The following is a 23,348-nucleotide window of genomic DNA, read 5'->3' as shown; positions in this document are numbered from 1 at the left end:
ATAAAATAAAAAAAGAATAGCAAATAAAATACTGCTGCAAAGTTCTCCACTAAATAAAATACTCTCAGTCTCAAACCAATATCATATAATAAAATATAATGAAAAATAAATAACTATGATTACAGTGGAACATTACCAATCCCAGCTTGTAGGCCTGCTCATATTTTATTTAAAATAATATATATATAATTTTTCCAAAGTGTAAAGTGCAGCATCAACAGTTTCGGTTTTTAGACCTGCTCAGATTTGGTTATTGCGTTGGCCCGATCGGATTTAAGAGCAAAGGTCTGTTTAAATGCCGACGGGAGCTGCGTTTGAATTACAATCGTTTTTTCCTAGTTGTAGTGATGTTCACACTCGCGTGATGCCTTCTGAAAACCTTACACACTGGCTAATGCACCTGTCAAACATAGTCTATTTTGCTGTCAATACTGTTGACGGTGTCCTTATCAGTAGGCTTTATATTTATGCTCAACATGAAGTATAGATATTGTTGAGTGAAGACAAGATTCTGGTCTGTCGGCGTTCTCCCTCTATGTCACCTACAGTAGCAGCAGCACACCAGCAGAAAACGTGAAGCAGCCGTCACGCACCTGACACGCTTCCACGCATCCAGTGTGTCACCGGCCTTAGAATCAGCTGCAGGGCGGGATTTACGCTGAACAAGGAGACTTCGGCCATTTAATATGTTCGTTTGGAAACATGAAAATGTATATGTTCCACAATCAAAATATTGCATTCGGCATTCGGTCATTCGGTACACACGTGCACCGTACCGAAACGGTCTGGTACGAATACACGTACCGTTACACCCCTATATATATATATATAAATACATGTATTATATATGATTTATGTATAATACACACACACACACACACACACACACACACATATATATACTTTTTATTTAAAATCTTTAAATATATAATTACATGAATAAAATTTATTTTTTCTACACACACACACACACACACACAGATATAAATACATACATACATATATATATATATACACACACACACACACACACACACACACATTTACAAACATTATAAATCTATTAAATTTATTTAAATATAAAAATATCATTCATTACAGATTGTTTTCTCTCCAAAAATACAACATGGTACAAGTACAAAATACATTTATTTATTTATACATTTTTTTGTTTCAGTTTTATTTATAGTAATCTACAGCAACATCAGATCTTTCTCAAGCCTCCAGAGCTGATGGTCCATGCATGAACCCTTGAACCTCCAGACTCTCAGTGTGAGCCTGCGCTCGCTGCACAGAGCTGATGTTTCTGTCACTCTCTCCTTCTCTTTTCAGCACCAGGCTTAGACAGATTAGCGGGTCAGATCGGTGTTACTGGGGGGAAATCTCTGCCCACATCCGAGCGGGTTTCCATGACGTAACCTCATCACTTACACACTCTGATTGTTTACCGTGAATTGTTCTTCAAAAACTACCGTATTACAGTGTCCCACCGCTGAAGCATTTATAGAGCAGACAAAACAACTAATCCAAGACATAAACAAGTGTTGACTAAATCTAAATCTTATAATGGACCACTAGACAACTGTTATATGACTTTAAGTGGCTTAACCTCCAAGATCTTCTGTGTTTTGTCCTGAGAGACGACGAGGAGTCATTTGTCCCAAAACTGCTGCAACTTATTTTGTAGCCTATCCATAATATTGCTTCCTCCAGTGGTCTGAATCAGGAGAGAAATCTGCACTGATCAAGCTCCGTTTACAAGCCAAAACAGCTCTAAACAAATATGTGGGTATATTTTCATGTGAGAGGAGAACAGGAGATGGACTTTTTTATTGGAGGAAGTGGTATTATGGATTATAGACTCGTATTTTGGCCAGAATTGATCGTTTGTTGTTTAAAAAAAACATCTATACGATGGATTTATTTCTTATAAACACTTAGATTTAGGCTTCACAAGACGGTAACTGTTGTACTGGAGTGATATGGATTACTGTGATGTTTTTATCAGCTGTTTGGACTCTCATTCTGACGGCACCCATTCACTGCAGAGCATCCATTAGTGAGCAAGTGATGCAATGCTACATTCCCAAAAAATCAGAGAAATCGCCAAGCCATACTTAACTAACAATGTATTATAAGACAAAAGAGAAGAAGAGGAACTAAGAAAGGGCACACACACACACACACACACACACACACACAAACTGATTTAGCCAGAAGTGAGAGAAACAGCTTTTTAAAAGTTTAAGTTTAAGCAATTAAAGACTGGGTTCTTCACACTAGTAAAGTAAAAATATCAGCACTCACGTGAATTTCCACAAAACCAGATGAACCCAGATAACACAAATCACCCACCCTGACAGACAGAAAGACGTCTTGTGACACCACCATGTGACATTTTTATGAGCAACAACAAAAGGTTGACATTTAATAACGGAGCCAGGAAATTGAATTACGTAATAAGAATCACAAAAAAGCTGTACATCCAGCACCTCAGGGCACCAGCTGCAAACACTTACAAAGATTTGCTTCTACACAACAGCCTCTTCATCCTTTGATATTCAATTAGTGAAGATTCACACATCAACGTGTCTTATAGTGGACTGAGTAAGTTTTCAATTAAAGAGATTTTAAACCTATCACCTCACAAATACACCGAACAAAGACCGACGGTGAGAATACAGTCAACCCTCTGTGTCTATGTGTCAGTGATGTCTTTAAAAAGCCACATAAACCTCGATTATTTATCGCTGAATGGGAGGAAGAGGGTGTAGAATAGCAGTCATACCGACTCTGCATCAAAGAGAGAGAGTCGCACCCAAAGTAATGCGTTTATCCGTCAAAGCATCTGCACTGTGGTCTGTTTTTAATGCAACGGTTTTTGCATTTTCTGTCCTGTTATGTTGTATAAAATTCTGGTGTAACCAAAAGCTGAGTTTGAGCCCATTTTGCAGGTCTTTTCTTTCCAAAAAAGGATGGTTTCGAAGCGATGCCATAGAAGAGAGTTGCACAAACCAAGCTATATAAGGAGCTCTGATTTGGCCTGCCATGAAGCAATATCACATGAGTAGAGTTAAAACAAAGAAAGAGAGAAAAAAGAGAAAATTGGCATTAAAATATATCCTATTTTACAATGTATATATATTTAAAAATTTTGCATTGAAATTTGATTTAGATTTTTTTTTTACTCCAAAAATTATATATATTTTATAGTTTATAGTTCTCATTTTATTTTCATTTATTCTTTTTTTTCAATATAGTTTGATGGGTATAGAGACAAAATTCGATTTTGATTCATTGTGATTTGATTTAATTTAGTTTTTAGAATTTATTTTAGAATAAACTTCATTATGATTATTTTTTAAATTATATAATTATGTTTCCACTTCAGTTTATAGTTAAAATATAAACGCTTAAACACTGGATGTTGTGATTTTTTAAATGTCATTAACATTTTCCATGACATATTTATTCAATACATGAAATGAAAGAAAACAAAATGAATATATAATATAGTGCATTTATTTAGCAAAATGGTTCATTTTTCTAACTAATAGAGCTATGGACATTAAATGAATTTTTTTTGGGGTAAAAAATGTTTTATGGTTGTCTTCCCATGGTTGAAACACTGATTGAGTAATTACATTGAAAGTTGTTCAGTGTATTTTAATCATTTCTGACGTTCATTCATCTTTATTTCTTGCTATAACTAGTAGTAAAGAGAAAGAGATGATCAGTTCAGTGCCTCTTGAACTGAGGCGCTCTACAGACATTTTGTAATAAAATTAACATTTTAAAGCTGAGACTCTGTTTCATATCAGAAGTAACAAAGCACACAGGACGCATGCTAAAAATAAGCTGCAAACAGCAAAGATCGATTCTTGGGATTTGTGGATCAATATCAGTTCATAAAAGCCAGAAGTGATTCAAATAAAGGGATCGATATGTTAGCTCTATTGTATAAAAATACAGCATTTACTTTCGGCCCATGATCCTCGGTCAAGTCTGATTTATGGCTCTTTGTTGTAAACTTTTTTTTTTTTTTAATGACAAACATTTTTAAACTCTAAAGAACCTTTTTCAACTTTAACTTTAACACTGACATTCATTTATGTAGTTTAGCCTACTTTTAACTTTTAAGGTTAATTATGAAACATTTTAAAAGGTTTTTATGGAGTGTTTTTTCTTCTTTCAAGCCTCTCAGCCGAGCCCACAATGATGATATATTTAACAAAGAGAATTAAAAGTGCATTGCAGTAACATGTCTCTCTCAGACGCACAGATGAACCAGTCAGGGCACGATCACTGGCACACAGAGACTGGCAAAGGAAAGTCTTTGTGTTTTGTTTGCAATAATTTATCGTGCAGGTAATTTCTTGCCAGTTTATTGCTAACAAGGTAAGAGAGTAGGGCCGTGAAATTTTTATTTTAGTTTATAGATTAATTCAAATGTAATTTTTTGCAGCAATTGTATTTTTTAAACATCGAGAAATCACGATTTTGAATAGAAACATTATGAACCATTAAAATTAGATACTTTAACAATATACCAGCTTAATATAAAATATAAAAATAAAAATATTTTCTAACAATATACATTTTTGCAATCACTTCTTATCAATTTAACACAATTTAAGTTAAGAAAAAAAAGAAAGAATAAAAATTAGCTGACTACCCCAAACTTTTGAACGGTAGTGCATATTGTTAGAAAATATTTGCGTTTTAAATAAATGCTCTTCTTTTTTACTTTTTATGCATTAAAGAATCCTGAAAAAAAAGTATCACAGGTTCCAAAAAAATATATTAAGCAGAGTTTCCAGCACTGATAATAAATGAGTGTATTAAGCCTCGTACAAACCAGGACGATTATCGCACGCACTTATCGCCAATGTTTTTCTACGCATCTTTTGTGTTCATAATCAAGCGAATTTCACTGACTAGGGTTAGCCCAAGCCCTAAACAGTTACTGTTCTCTGTTTCATCTGTCGCATGTCACATTATGTTTATGAATCTGCCCATTAAACTGCATCCTTCTCACAAAGCAGATTATTGTTTTATACATTTCTCAAGGTACAGAGGCTGGTTTTACAGTCCGTTCACCCTCCCAAATCAAAAAGCGCATGCTTTGGATATCAAACACCCCTCACAGCTATGACATTCAGAGCCTTGTGAAGGACACAAGAGAAACCATAATGAAGGTGATGGATTTAATGAAGATTGAAACTCCATTTGATCTGGTATTCAGGCAAAAATAAAGGCGGTTTTGAGAGATTACAGCCAAAGCCTTAAAGGCGTAAACGTCAGTGGGAAGGTCATTAATATAAATTAAAGCTGCAAGCAGCGATGAACGGGCCCTCGCACCCGGGCTCACCGCCATCGTGTGGCTTTAGTAAAAAGGTGAACGTTGAGAAATATGCATTTAATGTCCTAAATATAAGTGGAATATATCAAAGTATATCCCATATATGTGCCAATCTTACCGTTGCCAGCAGGTGGCGCTATCATTATAATGGAATATTGGCCTTCAGATGTGTTCAGGCCAGGACTCTTATCAAACAAGTGAAGTTTGGGGAAGATTGAACATTTTATGCTTGAGTTACAACAACTTCTCTTGCTGTGGCAAGACATCAAATTTTGTCATGGCGCCATGAAAACGCCCTTTAACAAAAACTCAAGATCTTCAAAAGTTAACATTGCACAGGCCTTTAGATTAGACTGACCACAAAATATATGTTAATCTCAAAAAAATTATAGGAGTAGTTTGTCGCAACGTAAAATATGTAACTTCCTGTTGCCAATAGGTGGCGCTATGACTATAACTGAATTTTGGCATGTAGATCTGTTCAGGTCAAGAGTCTTATCCAACATGTGAAGTTTGGGGCAGATTGGACATTGTATGTCTGAGTTACAGCAACTTCCTTTTTCATGGCGAAACATCTAAATTTGTCAGGCCGCCATGGACCCGCCCTTTAACGAAACCTCAAGTCCTTCGCAATTTATTATCGCAAAGGGCTTTAGATTACACTGACCAAGTTTGGTGTTGATCTGAATAAATCTCTAGGAGGAGTTCGTTAAAGTACAACCCCTGAAAATGGCAAAAACAACACCAATTTTGAAGGGAAAATTCAAAATAACCGACTTCCTGTTGGGATCCGGATTTCGTACCAAGAGACTTTTTTGTAGGTATTGGTGCGTTACATGTGTGTACCAATTTTTGTACATGTACGTGAAACATAGCTCGAGGCGCACTCCGTTGAAAGTGTATAGGTGGCGCTATAGAGCCATTCTGCCACACCCGGTGGAATATTGGCCTGCAGATCTGTTCAGGTCAGGACTCTTATCACACATGTGAAGTTTGGGGAAGATCGGACATTTTATGCCTGAGTTATAACATCTTTTATTCCCATGGCGAGACATCGAACTTCGTCGCGGCGCCATGAACAAGCCTTTTAACGAAAACTCAAAATCTTCACAACTGAACATCGCACAGGCCTTTAGATTAGACTGACCACAAAAAAGACACTGATGTCATAAAATTTCTAGGAGTAGTTCGTCGCAGCGTAAAATATGTCACTTCCTGTTGCCAATAGGTGGCGCTATGACTATAACTGAATATGGGCATGTCAATCTGTTCAGGTTCGGAGTTTCATCAAACATGTGAAGTTTGGGGCAGATTGGACATTGTATGTGTGAGTTATAGCAACTTCATTTTTCATGGCGAATCATCGAAATTCGCCAGGCCGCCACGGACACGCCCTTCAACAAAAACTCAAGATCTTCGCAATTTAACATCGCAAAGGCCTTTAGATTAGGCATACCAAATTTGGTGTTGATTTGAAGAAATCTCTAGGAGGAGTTCGTTAAAATACAACACATGGAAATGGCCAAAATTACACAAAATATGCTCATAATATTAAAAATAACCGACTTCCTGTTGGGTTTAGAATTTCGCTCCAAGAGTCTTTTTTGTAGGTATTGGTGTGTTACATATGTGTGCCAATTTTCGTGCATGTACGTGAAACATAGCTGGAAGGCTGTTGATTTTCTTGGTATAGGTGGCGCTGTCGAGCCATTTTGCCACACCCTCTTCTGAATCCTATATCAGACGAAAATTTTCACCAGGTTTGACGCGTGTGCAAAGTTTCATGACTTTTTGAGCATGTTAAAGCCCTCAAAAATGCGATTCATTCGGGAGAAGAAGAAGAAGAAGAATAATAATAATTAAAGCTGCAAGCAGCGATGAACGGGCCCTCGCACCCGGGCTCACCGGCAGCGAGTGGCTTTAGTTAATAGGTGAACGGTGAGAAATATGCGTTTAAACTCATAAATATAAGTAGAATATATCAATGTTTATTCCATATATGTGCCAATCTTCCTGTTGCCAGCAGGTGGCGCTATCATTATAATGGAATATTGGCCTTCAGATGTGTTCAGGGCAGGACTTTTATCGAACATGTGAGGTTTGGGGAGGATTGGACATTTTATGCCTGAGTTACAACAACATCCTATTTCATGGCGAAACAATGAAATTTGTCAGGCCGCCATGTACACGCCCTTTAACGAAACCTCAAGATCTTCGCAATTTAAGATCGCAAAAGGCTTTAGATTACACTGACCAAGTTTGGTGTTGATCTGAATAAATATCTAGGAGGAGTTCTTTAAAGTACAACCCCTGAAAATGGCCAAAACAACACTAATTTTGCAGAGAAAATTCGAAATAACTGACTTCCTGTTGGGATTCGGACTTCGTACCAAGAGACTTTTTCGTAGATATCGGTGTGTTACATGTGTGTACCGATTTTTGTACATGTACGTGAAACATAGCTCAAGGCGCACTCCGTTTAAAGTGTATACGCACTCCGTTGAAAGTGTATAGGTGGCGCTATTGAGCCATTTTGCCACAATCGATGGAATATTGGCCTTCAGATCTGTTCAGGCCAGGACCCTTATCACACAAGTGAAGTTTGGGCAAGATCGGACATTTTATGCCTGAGTTATAACATCTTTTATTCCCATGGCGAGACATCGAACTTCATCACGGCGCCATGGACACACCTTTTAACAAAAACTCAAGATCTTCACAACTAAACATCACACAGGTCTTTAGATTAGACTGACCACAAAAAAGACATTGATGTCATAAAATTTCTAGGAGTAGTTTGTCGCAGTGTAAAATATGTAACTTCCTGTTGCCAATAGGTGGCGCTATGACTATAACTGAATATTGGCATGTAGATCTGTTCAGGTCAAGAGTCTTATCCAACATGTGAAGTTTGGGGCAGATTGGACATTGTATGTCTGAGTTACAGCAACTTCCTTTTTCATGGCGAAACATCGAAATTTGTCAGGCCGCCATGGACCCGCCCTTTAAGGAAACCTCAAGTCCTTCGCAATTTATTATCGCAAAGGTCTTTAGATTACACTGACCAAGTTTGGTGTTGATCTGAATAAATCTCTAGGAGGAGTTCGTTAAAGTACAACCCCTGAAAATGGCAAAAACAACACCAATTTTGAAGGGAAAATTCAAAATAACCGACTTCCTGTTGGGATCCGGATTTCGTACCAACAGACTTTTTTGTAGGTATTGGAGTGTTACATGTGTGTACCAATTTTTGTACATGTACGTGAAACATAGCTCGAGGCGCTCTCCGTTGAAAGTGTATAGGTGGCGCTATAGAGCCATTCTGCCACACCCTGTGGAATATTGGCCTGAAGATCTGTTCAGGCCAGGACTCTTATCACACATGTGAAGTTTGGGGAAGATCGGACATCTTATGCCTGAGTTATAACATCTTTTATTCGCATGGCGAGACATCGAACTTTGTCGCGGCGCCATGAACAAGCCTTTTAACGAAAACTCAAGATCTTCACAACTGAACATCGCACAGGCCTTTAGATTAGACTGACCACAAAAAATACATTGATGTCATAAAATTTCTAGGAGTAGTTCGTCGCAGCGTAAAATATGTCACTTCCTGTTGCCAATAGGTGGCGCTATAACTATAACTGAATATGGGCATGTCAATCTGTTCAGGTTCGGAGTCTCATCAAACATGTGAAGTTTGGGGCAGATTGGTCATTGTATGTGTGAGTTATAGCAACTTCATTTTTCATGGCGAATCATCGAAATTCGCCAGGCCGCCACGGACACGCCCTTCAACAAAAAGTCAGGATCTTCGCAATTTAACATCGCAAAGGCCTTTAGATTAGGCATACCAAATTTGGTGTTGATTTGAAGAACTCTCTAGGAGGAGTTCGTTAAAATACAACACATGGAAATGACCAAAATTACACAAAATATGCTCATAATATTAAAAATAACCGACTTCCTGTTGGGTTTAGAATTTCGCTCCAAGAGTCTTTTTTGTAGGTATTGGTGTGTTACATATGTGTGCCAATTTTCGTGCATGTACGTGAAACATAGCTGGAAGGCTGTTGATTTTCTTGGTATAGGTGGCGCTGTCGAGCCATTTTGCCACACCCTCTTCTGAATCCTATATCAGACGAAAATTTTCACCAGGTTTGACGAGTGTGCAAAGTTTCATGACTTTTTAAGCATGTTAAAGCCCTCAAAAATGCGATTCATTCGGGAGAAGAAGAAGAAGAATAATAATAAATATAGCTGCAAGCAGCGATGGCGGGCTCAAGCCACCAATGCCATCACCACCCCGGTGGCATCAGGTAAACTGTGCCCAGCGGGCACATGCATTCACAATATCCCTCTGGCAGTGAGGTTTTAAAGGATAGAGGGGAGCGTAGAGGGGAGCGTGCATTTGCAGTGGCTGGGCCACGACTCTGGAATACCCTGCCTTTAGAGATCAGACTGGCCCCTTCCTTGTCTATTTTTAAATCTTTGCTAAAAACTTTTTTATTTTCCTTAGTGTACTGACTACTGTGTTATGCTACATTTTGAAATGGGCGGTTTTACATTTTTTGTCTGGTCTATTTTTATGTATGTGTAATATTCTTGCTCTTATGTTAAAGCACTTTGGTCAGCCAGGAGGCTGTTGTAAATGCGCTATACAAATAAATTGAACTTGAACTAGAACTTGAACTTGATACGGCAGTTAAAGGGTTAATCCGAATCATCTAGACTTTAAAATCACATTCACAGAACAATATATATATATATATATATATATATATATATATATATATATATATAACTTTAGTAACACTTTACAATAAGATTTCATTTATAAACATTATGTTAACATGAACAATATTTATATAGCATTCATTCATGTCAGTTAATATTCCAAACTTAAACATTAAAACATTGTTTTATTGTGATTTTTTTCCAAGCACATTTTACCAATTCCAAACCATATCAATCTTAATAACTACCATTATTTTTTATTTAATCATTTATGAGTGCTATACAATAGTCCAGGAAAGCTGGAAGAGAAAAACAGGTCAAGAAGAACTGACAAAAGAATTGCAAAATAATTAGAAATTAATGTGAAGATTAATTTTTAGTCAATTCTGCAAGACAGACTTTCAGGAAAGGAGGTGGAATAAAAATGAGCTCCTAAATCTTAATCCCAGATTCTGGAAGATATATTCCTCCAACCATCGGACAAGAGGAGGTGGTGCTGGTCCTTCACGAGTCAGTCTAATCTGTTCATTAAGCCTATATATAAAGTCTTAATATATAGTATTTCACAATACTTCATGGTATTCTAATTAAAAAATTTTTTGGAATCTTAGATCTCTCAGAACCTGACACATTGTAATTCTGAGACTCCAGGAAAGTGGCAGTTCTGTAAAATGTTGGCGCTGGAGACTAAATGCTCACTGATAGTTTCACACCTAATTCACTTAAAACACACACAAACACACACACACAGTTTTTTAATTTTCTGTCATCCATATAATGTTGTATAGTCATGAAACTATGCATATTTCCTCAGAATGACTTGTCTTCTATGTGTACATTTTTTTGAAGTGTTTAGAAGCTGCACTTTTTTTTACTGGTTCCTTTTTTACTATTATTTCAAAAAATCACCACGACAAAATCATTCAAGCTATCCAAAATTCATTCACACCTGTTGTGTAAGATTAATTCTTTAAACAGTGGTAAAAGAGGATGTGGTGCTGAACCTTCAAGAGTCACTTAAAACGTATCTGTCCATAAAGCCTATTAAGAATTATTCTTAATATACAGTTCACAATACTTCAGCTTGTTATTCTAATTAAGTGAGGGGCATTTTATCAGTAAAATTCCTAAAATACATATTATTTTATTTGAAAGATTTCTATAAATTATTTAAATCATACTCGTTTCTCCAATAATTATTTAAAAGTAATCCTATAGCTCCCTCTGGTGGCCATTATTGGTACTAAGAATTGCAAGCTTGATTTATAAGTTATGATAGTTTTAATTTTATGCTGGCTCTTGAAAATGATAAAGCTATGAAACTTACTGTGCTTCCTTCAAATGAGGACTTCTACTTATATAAAAAATTATGAAGAGTTAGAATGAAAAATTTTAAAGATATAGTAAAATAACTATTGTATTTTGTATGTTACTTTAATAAATCTCTATGGCAACACCATTTAAGCTATCCTAAACCCATTCACAATTTAACATCTCAGTATATTGGCATCATGTTGAAAAAGGAGTATGGAGTAGTATGAGTAGGAGTATGAATTCATTTACAGGCTGATTTTATCATAAATCCACAATAAAATTTCTGAGTTCTGTATCAATCTGTGTTGTTGTTTGTTTATTTTTATCTTTTATTTTTCATAGGAAGATAACTGACCCTTTACTCTCCTTTTTAATAAATGTGCTTATAAACCAAGGACAAGCTATTTATAGCTGTATTTATAAACTGCTTACTACTGACTATTAATATTGGGACAAGGCTTTATAAAGCATGAACTGACTATTTACTAATGAGTGCAGTTATTATAAAGTGTTATCAATGAATTTGCTAATGTTAACAAATTAGACATTATTTTACAGTGTTATCAAATCCTTAAATGACTCATAAGCATTTGTGAAAGTTCTGCTTGCATTACAGCTTAGTATTGATCTGTGAGCTGAACAGATTTACTGTTACATCCATGAGATTATGTAAATTAAAATAAATATAATGTCACAGGATGTCAGAGGTCAGTATCAAATGAGTTTGAAATTATTATTTGCAGCACAAATAAGTTTTTTTTAGGATTTTTAAAAATCCCTAAAACTGACAGAAAAAGGTTAAGGCCTAAGCTATTTCTATGTGAGTGGCTAAATTTATTTTTGTTTTCATAATTGTAATACACAAACTATGAAATTATACAAAATGTATAAAAAGGTAAATAAATAAATACGCACACATTAAAAAAGCAGCCAAGTCGAATGAGTTTCCTTTTTTATATAGATTAAAATTGAAGACAGAAGCAAGTGGTAAATGTGGTCACTTTAATATTCAAATCCAGTAGATCCAGTTTATGTTCACGTGGCTGTTTTCGTTTATATTCGCCAAGCTATTATGTATTTTGAAATAATCTTGTCCGTGATGTGTTCGTTCGTACGACGAAAGGCAGAATCCTGCAGCTCCAGAGATACATGTTATTCTGCCAGTCGCGCTTTCAAATAGTCTTGCACACTTAAACAGGTCACAAACACCTGCATTTAGCTCTTGTTGTGTTACAATGGGTTTATTGTGTGCATTTGTGGTAATATTTTATTTAAAAAAGCTCTTAAACAAGAATAAATTCGTTTGTTTTGAGCTGGACACTGTACGCGCTGATCGGAGGCGGTGATTTCAGATAGGCAGCCACAAATATTTCATTTTCACACAAACAGTTCAAAAACATCTTAATTTAGCTCTTGGTGTGTTCTAATTGGTTGATTGTGTGATATCGCTGTAATAATTTATTTTTAAAAGCTTTAAAACAGGAATAAATTCGTTTTCTCTGAGCTCTTTACTCCAGACGCTCGTGGTCACAGCGGTGATTCATCTCTCCTATTTCTCACGTATCTCTGGCCATAAATTATTTATCCATGAGCCCTGAACCGGTAATAATCAGATATGTTGGTTTAGCTTGTCAGTGTGAATTAAATCTAAGTATTTGTTTGTATTTTTAACCGATTTAAAAGTGAAAGTAAAAGTCCGGGAATTTAACCTGTAGGGGCGCTATTTCTCTCAGACAATGGAAGTCTGAAGCACATATACTCAAACAGAGGGACAGAGTGAGATGAGATGTCTGACAGTTTTTTAATTTTCTGTTATCCATACAGTGTTGTAAAGTCGTTAAACTATGCATATTTCCTCAGAATGACTTTTTCATCTGTATGAAAAAATTCTTTGACGTGTTTGGAAGCTGCAATTTAAAAATACAATAATGATTCCCTTTGTAAGGTCATTTAAAAAAATCACCACGGCAAAACCATTCAAGCTATCCAAAATCCATTCACAATTTAAGTTCCTATCAGAAATACTGATGTGTGTTCAGAGTTTTGTGAAATTCTAAGTATGTTATTTGCCTCAAAATCACCTGAGAAGTATTCCAGTTTGACATGTTGCCACGCCAACAATTTTTTAGATATCAATATCCCCCTTGCAGATTTATATCGGCTGTGTTTTAACATTATTCTGATGAAGTTTGAAGCAAATCGAGTAATAATAAGATGCTGAATTCAAATCATTTTGAAAATGACACACTTCCTTCTGCCAGTTGGTGGCGCTATAACTTTGACTCCTAATAGTCACATATATGCGATCGACATCATACAACGAATAATCTGATGAAGTTTGATTAAAATCAGGAAATGTATGTGGACGGTATTAGACACTTCCTGTTTCTCATTTCTCGCCATAATTTCAACGCCTCGCCACGAGCAAACCGTTCGAGATATCAAAAATCCCCTGGCAATTTTTCATCCCCAGTGTCTTGAGATCATGTTGACCGAGTTTGGCGGCAATCGAGAAAAAAACCTATGACAAGTATTTCAAATTCCAGAGCATGCGCTTTTTACATAACTCTAAATAGCTGACTTCCTGATGGGCGGAGCCTATGACATGCAATACGAAAGTTGTTCGGCACGATGAGATCTATATGTGTACTGAGTTTCATATGAATATGTGCAAGTATGTGTGAGCTATACATCAACATTTCTGACTGTGTTCCAGGGGGCGCCGTAGAGCCGCTGTGCCACGCCCGGGTCCCAGCCTCTGCAGGCTCCTAAAGGCCACAGATTCCAAAGTGTGCACAAATTTTCAAGAGTTTTTGAGTATGTTAAGGACCCCAAAAGCCCCCACAACTTTGACGAAAAATTTGAATACTAAACCCTAAATAGCCAACTTCCTGTTGGGCGGAGCCTATGATATGCAATACAAAAGTTGTTTGGATTGATGAGATTTATATGTGTACCGAGTTTCATACGTCTACGAGCAAGAATGTATGATATATGGCCCTCCATATTCCAGGGGGCGCTGTAGAGCCCCTGTGCCACGCCCGTGTATCAGTCTCTGCCCGGCCCTAATGGCCGCAGGTTCCAATCTGTGTGCCAATTTTCAAGACTTTTTAAGCACGTTAAGGGCCCCAAAAGCCCCCGAGACGTTGGAAAAAAATAATAATAATAATAATAATAATAATAATAATATAGCTGCAAGCAGCGATGTCGGGCTCAAGCCATCAGTGCAACGCCACCCTGGTGGCATCGGGAAAACTGTGCCCAGCGGGCATAAGCATTTACAGTAACCCTCTGACAATCAAGTTTTAAGGGATGTGGCAGTTAAAGGGTTAATCCGACCAATCTAGACTTTGAAATCACATACACAGAACAATATATATAACTTTAGTAACACTTTATTTTAAAATGTATAAAAAATGTATAAGGTGTGCATTGTAGCTGACACCTATATGAACACATTACAATTGTTTTGTGACTACAAGTCTTTCTTCTCAAATGCTATTGAGTGGTCGCGAACGCGGATGGGAGAATGGCGCATATTTTTTTTTTTTTTTTTTTGAGCAACTGGTGCCCCCTCTGGGAGTTGGTGCTCTACGAAGACTGCATACTCTGCATATAGGGAGCGGCGGTACTATCTGGAAGATATATTCCTCAAACCATCGTACAAGTGAAGGTGATGCTAGTCCTTCAAGAATCGCTCAAAACCTTTTCAAGTGTACAGTTTCCTTTTATTGCATCTTGAAATAAATATTTCTGAATTCTGAATCAAACTGGGTTGTGTTTATTGATTTATTTTATAAGACAACTGAAACTTTAATCTCCTTTGTAATATATGTGCTTTTAAACCAAGAACAATGTAATTAGAGATGTATTCCTGCTTAATAATGACTATTATTAAGGGAAAAGGCTTTATAATCATGAACTATTTACTAATGCTTAGCTAATGAGTGCAGTTATTATAAAGTGTTACCAATGCATTTACTAATGTTAACAAATTAGACATTATTATACAGTGTTACCAAACCCTTTAATAATTTATTAGTGTTTTGTAATGATTTTAATGACCTATAAGCATTTGTGAAATAGTTTTGCTTGCATTGCAGCTTAATCTGTCAGTTGAAGAGTTTTACTGTTACATCCATGAGATTAATAAATGTCATGTCACAGGTTGTCATAGGTCAGTATCAAATGAGTTTGAAATTATTATTTGCAGCACAAATAAGGATTCTTAGGATGTTTTTAAATCCCTAAAACTGTCAGAAAAGGATAAGGCCTAAGAGATTTCTTAACCTGTAATGAAAGGAAAAAAACACCACCATTATCAACAACAAAAACAATAACAATTTAAAATATAGATTTTTTTTCCTGATTATTAAAGGAATGATTAGGTCTCTCTCTCTCTCTCTCTCTCTCTCTCTCTCTCTCTCTGCCAGACAGCCCCTCCCTACAATCCACACACACTGTCAGTCACCAAAGATTCACAGTCACCAACCCCCTCACACTCACACTCTCCCTCCCTCTCCCCCTCCCTTTCCTCACACAGACGGAGTGGCCAGAGTGAGATCATGTCAGTTGAGAAGTCTGACAGTTTTTTCTTTTCTTTTATCCATACAGTGTTGTAAAGTCATGAAACTATGCATATTTCCTCATAATGATTTGATCTCTGAAAACATGCCTTGAAGTGTTTGGAAGCTGCAATTTAGACATACAATACAATTAATGTTTCCCTTCTTACTGTCATTTCAAAAAATCACCACGTCAAAACCGTTCAAGCTAACCAAAATCCGTTCGCAATTTAAGTTCCTCGATGTTGTTTCTTCATGTAGTCAAAGTTTGGTGTGTATAGTGTACTTCCCATGTGAGGAGTATGCATTAATTCACAACTGTAAAATCTCAAAAATACACATTCAAATCAAAATAGCTGACTTCCTGTTGATCGTAGCTTATGACTGTGAATTAGAAAGTTGTCCGTCTTGATAAGAACAATTTAAGTACCGAGTTTGGTGTCTGTAGCTAAAACTAAATAAAATGCATTATTATTATTATTAGCTGTACACTTGCTAAACATTTTTAAATATAAACTTATGCAATTGTGTGTGTGTGTATATATATATATATATATATATATATATATATATATATATATATATATATATATATATATATATATATATATATAAATTCAAGTGTACAGTTTTCTTTTATTGCATCTTGAAATAAATATTTATGAGTTCTGTGTTTGTTTATTTTATTTATTTTATTTTTTATTTTACATTTTTTTTAGGGAGATTACAGCCTTTAATCTCCTCAAAATAAATGTGCATATAAACCATGAACAATTAAATTATAGCTGTATTTATAAAATGCTTACTAAAATATTAATTTTGGGAGAAGGCTATTTAAAGCATGAACTGACTATTTACTAATGCTTAGCTAAGAATTGCAGCTATTATGAAGTGTTACCAATGCATTTACTAATGTTAACAATTGAGACATTATTTTAAAGTGTTACCAAATCCTTAAATAATTTAAAAGTGTTTTGTTATGATTTCATTAACCTATAAGCATTTGTGAAATAGTTCTGCTTGCATTAAAGCTTAGTCTTCATCTGTGAGCTGAACAGTTTTACTGTTACATCCTTGAGATTATGTAAATTCAAATAAATGTCATGTCACAGGGTGACAGAGGTCAGTATCAAATGAGTTTGAAATTATTATTTGCAGCACAAATAAGGTTTTTTAGGATTTTTTTTAATCCCTGAAACTGTCAGAAAAGGATAAGGCCTAAGATATTTCTTAAGATGTAATGATAACAGCACAATTAGCAACAACAACAAAAAAATAACTATTTAAAATACAGTTTTTTTTCTGGTGATTAAAGAGATGTTTAAGTCTCTCTCTCTCTCTCTCTCTCTGTCTGTCTGCCACTCAGCTCACACCCCTCCCCCACTCACACTCACACACACACACAGAGTCAGCACACAGAGTGACAGAGTGAGATCAGATGTCTGACAGTTTTTTAATTTTCTTTTAATCATACAGTGCTGTAAAGTCATGAAACTATGCATATTTCCTCAGAATCACTGGTTTTCTAAATGAAAAATGTTTTTTAAAGGTTTGGAAGCTGCAATTTAAAAATAGAAGACGATTAATGTTTCACTTTTTACTGTCATTTCAAAAAATCACCACGACAAAACCGTTCAAGCTAACCAAAATCTGTTCGCAATTTAAGTTCCTCGATGTTTTTTCTTCATGTAGACAAAGTTTTGTGTGTATAGTGTACTTCCCCTGTGAGGAGTATTCATTAATTTTACAACTGTAAAATCTCAAAAATACACATTCAAATCAAAATAGCCGACTTCCTGTTGATCGTAGCTTATGACTGTGAATTAGAAAGTTGTCCGTCTTGATAAGAACAATTTATGTACCAAGTTTGGTGTCTGTAGCTAAAACGAACCCCCCCACTTTTGACAAAAGGTGGCGCTATAGAGTGCCTCTTCCACGCCCTTTTCAAAGCTTTTGCCATGGTTTAGCTATCTTTAATACTGATATCTGTTTCGAGTTTCATGTAAATCTGAGCTTGTTGTCTGCCTAAAAATCACCAGAACAGAACATTCAAGTTTGACACGTTGCCATGGCAACACTATATTAGATATCAATATCCCCACAACAGATTTTCTTCGGCCGTGTTTTGTCATTATTCTGATGAAGTTTGAAGCAAATCAAGTAAAAATAAGATGCTGAATTCAAAGCGTTTTGAAAATGATTCACTTCCTGCTGCCAGTTGGTGGCGCTATAACTTTGACTCCTAATAGTCACATATATACGATCGGTATCATACAACGAACAAACAAATTAAGTTTGATCAAATTCAGGAAATGTATGTGAATGTTATTAGACATTTCCTGTTTCTCATTTCTCGCCATAATTTCAACGCCTCGCCACGGGCAAACCGTTCGAGATATCAAAAATCTCTTCGCAATTTAGCATCCCCAATGTCTTGAGATCGTGTTCACCGAGTTTTGTGGTGAACGGGTGGAGTTCCTCAGAGGAGTATATCAAATTCCAGAGCATGTGTTTTTCATGAAACCCTAAATAGCCAACTTCCTGTTGGGCGGAGCTTATGACATGCAGTGTGAAAGTTGTTTGGTTTGATGAGTTATATATATGTACCAAGTTTCATATGTATACGTGCAAGTATGCATGATATATGGCCCTCAGTACTACAGGGGGCGCTGTAGAGCCCCTGTGCCACGCCCGTGTATCATACTCTGCCCGGCCCTAATGGCCGCAGGTTCCAAGGTGTGTGCCAATTTTCAAGAGTTTTTGAGTATGTTAAGGACCCCAAAAGCCCCCGAAACCTTGGAAAAAAATTAGAAGAATAAAGAAAAAAAAAAAAAAAAAAAAAATAATCCTAAGGAAAACAATAGGGCTCTCGCCCTCCAGGCTTGAGCCCTAATAATAATAAAAAACAAAGCAGATACAAGAGGGTCCTCGCACCTCGGTGCTCGGGCCCTAATAATAATAATAATAATAATAAACAAAGCAGATACAAGAGGGTCCTCACACCATCGGTGCTCGGGCCCTAATTAAGTGTCATGATGCTGTCGGGGTGCAGAGGGTGTGCACCTGAGCACATGCTTCGTGAGCAGGGGGAAAAAAACTGTGAATTTGTACGCTGGGCCTTTACAATTATGATTAAATTGTTAAATATTAACAAAGAATCTTTGAGACATTTGTTGTGAATCAGGCTCCTCTGATTGTGTATGTTTGTTGAAATCCAACTATTAACTCTAATTTGTTAGGGAAAATAATTATATATATATTTTTGCTTGAAAGAAAAAAATACAATATAATAAAATTTGTATTCTTTTTATATAATAATAAAGTTATTTTTATTTTATAAATACTTTTAAATAAATGCATATTAAATTATTTAATTGAATTATTTGAAAACAATATTATTTGATTGTTTTAAAATACAAATAAATGCAACTGCTGCATTACTGACTTTATAAAAATAATTCTCAACAATTAAGATCTTTCAGTAGAAGGATAAGTGATTGCAGTGTTGGGTAGGTCACTAACGGATTCATCTATATTTAACATATAAAAGGAAAACTATGCAGTGTTTTGCTCGTGTTATTCAACTGCAACAGAATGCTTTGTAAAAAGACGGAATAAATGTTTGACTTAATTTGTATTAGATTGGATTTTTTATCTTATTGGAATCGAAACTAAAATCGAAATCGATAAAATTCAAATGATATACCCAAACCCTATTAGTAATGCAATTACATCAGAAGTAACTGTACTTAAATTAGGAGTGATCTCTTACTTTACTTTTCAGAAAAACTAAATAAATTCAGTAACTTAGTAATGCATTAAACCCACCTTTGATTGGTTGTATAAAATATATATATATATATATATATATATATATATATATATATATATATATATATATATATGTATATTTTGCAGTTGCATCTATAGAAATAGTTGGACAACAAGGGCGAATCACCCTGGATTGTGTCCTCAGTTGGTAACACTATGCAAAATAAGATGCCAAACTCACCAGCAGCGTCGATAACGCACAGCAATGCAGGAATGGAAACTCTATTTGACAGGCAAATGACGATCACTGTCTCATATAATGTTTTGTTAGAGCTATGCACGTGCACGCTTTCATACGAACCAGACAATCTTTTGCAATTATGATGAATAATGCAATGACAAAGACATTAAAATCACGCACTGAAGTTTAGACAATGAACACATTTCTATATCAGACTCAGACGTCCGTGTTTGACATCAGGGTTGTACAACACACAAACAATATTTACAATGGGTTTAGGATTACATGTTTAGATAGCAGCTGCTACTGCTAAATATAGCATACATGCATTGTTACAAAAACTCTTACATGTGCTACAGCTAACATTTCACAACCTCACTTCAACAATGCAACACAGAGAGCTATGTGGAAGTGAACGCTCGGGTTTCTGAACACCAATCTGCCTCTAAAAGGGAAAGTGGAAACATGAACCTTTATGCAAAGGTCAAAGACACACAGAAACACAAGATTTCGGTGCGAGCGTGTATCTGTTCTTGTCTAATCTGAGACATCAGAGCCTGAAACAACAATACGGGCTAAACAGTGTCAATCAGAGTATGTTTTGTGGTCAAATTCATGTAATTAAAGCCTAATTAACTAATGAAATATAGTTACTGTTATTACTATAATAATTCAGCATGTTATCCACTTATTAAAATATTTATTTATTATATATATTTAATTAAAATATCTAAATATTTAATATATTTATAATAAATATAATATAATAAATAAATATAAATAATATTTAAAAATATAATATATGTATTTATAAATAAAATAATTATATATAAATAAATATTATAAATAAATATATAATATTTAATTATAATATCTAAATATTTATTAGAGATTTTCAACAATAAAAACAATAATGGGATGAGGTAAATATGGGCCTTGGTTAAATAAAAACAATAAATCTCACACTAACATGTTTTGGTCAACATTGCACCAAATATATTTGAGTATTAAAGACAATTGACAGAAATTTCCTCCAAATTATAATGAATGCTACTACAGTGATGATAATACTATACTACATTACAGAAGAAGAAAAAAATAACTACTAGTAAATTTCACAAAAATTACAAAGTGAATGACATTGAATGAAATGTAAAATGTTTAAGTAGAAAAACTAAAACTATATTTTCTTGTAAAATATGAATAATACTGGTTTTATTAACAACTTAAGAAAATAATTTGTCACCGTTTATAATAAGAAATCTATTTAAAATATTGTAATAAACCTGTTAAAAAGTGAGTGTCCTATACCAAAAATAATAATAAATAAAATAATACTGTATGGTTTACTGATGGGATGACAATAACACCATGGTACTTTCATACATACAGCCTGATAGTGCTTGATTACCATATTATATAATGTACAAATTGTTACTTTAAGGGATCTCATAAAATAGCATAAAATGTGATTTTATAAAAAAATATGATCTGTGATGAAGTCATGCCATGGTACAGAATTGTTGGATTTTCATAACAATGGTATATTGCTGTGAACTATAGTTAAACCTTGTGAATATGCATTGATAAATATTATTGTTTATGTAAACAACAAAAGCAGCCTGAGGATGTCACATCAGCGACATATTTCTCACTGCATTAAATCTCTGAACTCAACCTGATTCATGAGGATTTTAAGACTTTTAGGTACAAAATGTTCATAAAAAATGATCTAAATGATGGAGGATGATCCATAGGAGCATATATGTATCAACAAGACCTGTAACATGCAGATAGACAACACTGTTTCATTTTAGATACTTAAGGAATAATATATGGTCGTGTCTAAAACGCTGGCACTAGTATGATTTTCCATGATGTATTTATATAGTAACGGTGAATGCGCTGTTTTAGTTGGCGACTAAAATACAATCTAGATCAGCAGTTTGCTGTATTTTACTCAATGCTCAAATATGTTTCGTGAATAGATGATACCCGCCCAAAAAAAAAAAAAAAACAGTAAGGGTTTACGATGCTCAAATATGCTTTCTAGATAGTTAGCTCACTAGATTGTGAGACACAGCCCATAGATGGAGTAAGTTACAGGTTATATGTGTGTAAATACAGAATTACAAATCATAAACACTAACCTTAATTGTCCACTCGAAGTCCTCCTGAGGGAAAACCGAGGCTTTTTCTTGAGAGAACGAGGTAAAGTGTGGATTGTTTAGATTGCGTCGTCTGAGGAGAATCCGTCTGTCAGTCCATCAGTAAATGGGTTAAAACTTCTCAGACGCGTTTTGACGCAGATTGACAGGTATTCAAGCAGAGTGGGATCTTAAAAGTTTTAACGGAGAACCATAAACGCGTTTCGATGCGGTGAATTGCGATAAAGCCAGAAATATTCGTTCGCCCGTCTGTCTTCCTTCCTCTGAGAGACCTCTGTTTATCTGCGTCCGTTGGGTTCTGCCTGCCGCGCTCGAGGGATCGACGTTCGATTGGGCTGATGATACAAAGCAGCAGGTCTAGGATCAGTTCTTTGAGATGGAATGCCGGATCACGTCAGCTTAATTTAAATATTCAAACAGATCTCAGAACAGCCGTTGACGGTGGAGTCTGTTACATATGCTGAGGGTCTTTAAAAATCATATTAAAAGTCTAACGTGTTGTGAAACCGCAAAACGATCATCTAACGCTATCATATGTAGGGTTTGTGTTTATATATTTTTATTGAAACATATTAAAAGTAAAGAAAATAACGGTTATGACATGTACAGTACAGTATCACAAAATATTGTACACATATATTAGCAGTTTCATCTTTGTTTGGACGTGATTTGAGATTTTCTATCACATAACTTTTATTTTGGTTAACACAGCATATTAAATAAACAAGGAAAATATAATCAATCCAAGGCTGCCATCGCGTGGTAGTAAGTGTCAAAACAGGGAAATAAATAATTTATGATCGTTATTACATAACGGCGTTGCATTCCACGAATGAGCAAAATATTTAGAGAAGGAGAAAAAATAAAGTAAACTGGTTTTATGGTTTAGGGGAAATTTGACCTGCTTAAAGTTTAACGCGCACGTGTTCAGACCTGTATATATTTCTATATATTTTCTCAATATTTAGATTTTTTTTTTTTTTTGCACCCTCAGATTCCAGAGTTCCCAGTAGTTTTATCTCAGCCAAATATTATCCTAATATTATCCTAACATCAATGAAAATCTCATTTATTTGGCTTTCATATGATGTATGAATCTCAATTTTAGAAAAGAAAAAAAAAAAGAAAAAAACTTTTGACTGGTTTTGTGCGTGCACGAGCGCCCTGCTTCCTCGTGCACGCGCGCTTCT

At 35.2% G+C, this 23,348-nt stretch overlaps 1 protein-coding gene across 2 annotated transcripts in view; it reads right to left on the bottom strand.

The window, feature by feature from the left end:
• The window catches only part of LOC113059630 (oxysterol-binding protein-related protein 8-like), a 73,959-nt gene extending 51,490 nt beyond the window's left edge, over positions 1-22,469 (bottom strand). For both annotated transcript variants that reach the window (XM_026228175.1, XM_026228185.1), the window contains exon 1: positions 22,141-22,469. The gene's annotated coding sequence lies outside the window, so the exon portion shown is untranslated. The remainder of the gene's footprint in view (positions 1-22,140) is intronic.
• Between the last annotated feature and the right edge of the window lie 879 nt (positions 22,470-23,348).

Source organism: Carassius auratus, chromosome 4, assembly GCF_003368295.1.
Source record: "Carassius auratus strain Wakin chromosome 4, ASM336829v1, whole genome shotgun sequence".
Classification (NCBI taxonomy): Eukaryota; Metazoa; Chordata; class Actinopteri; order Cypriniformes; family Cyprinidae; genus Carassius; species Carassius auratus.
This window is presented reverse-complemented; position numbering and strand designations above follow the sequence as displayed.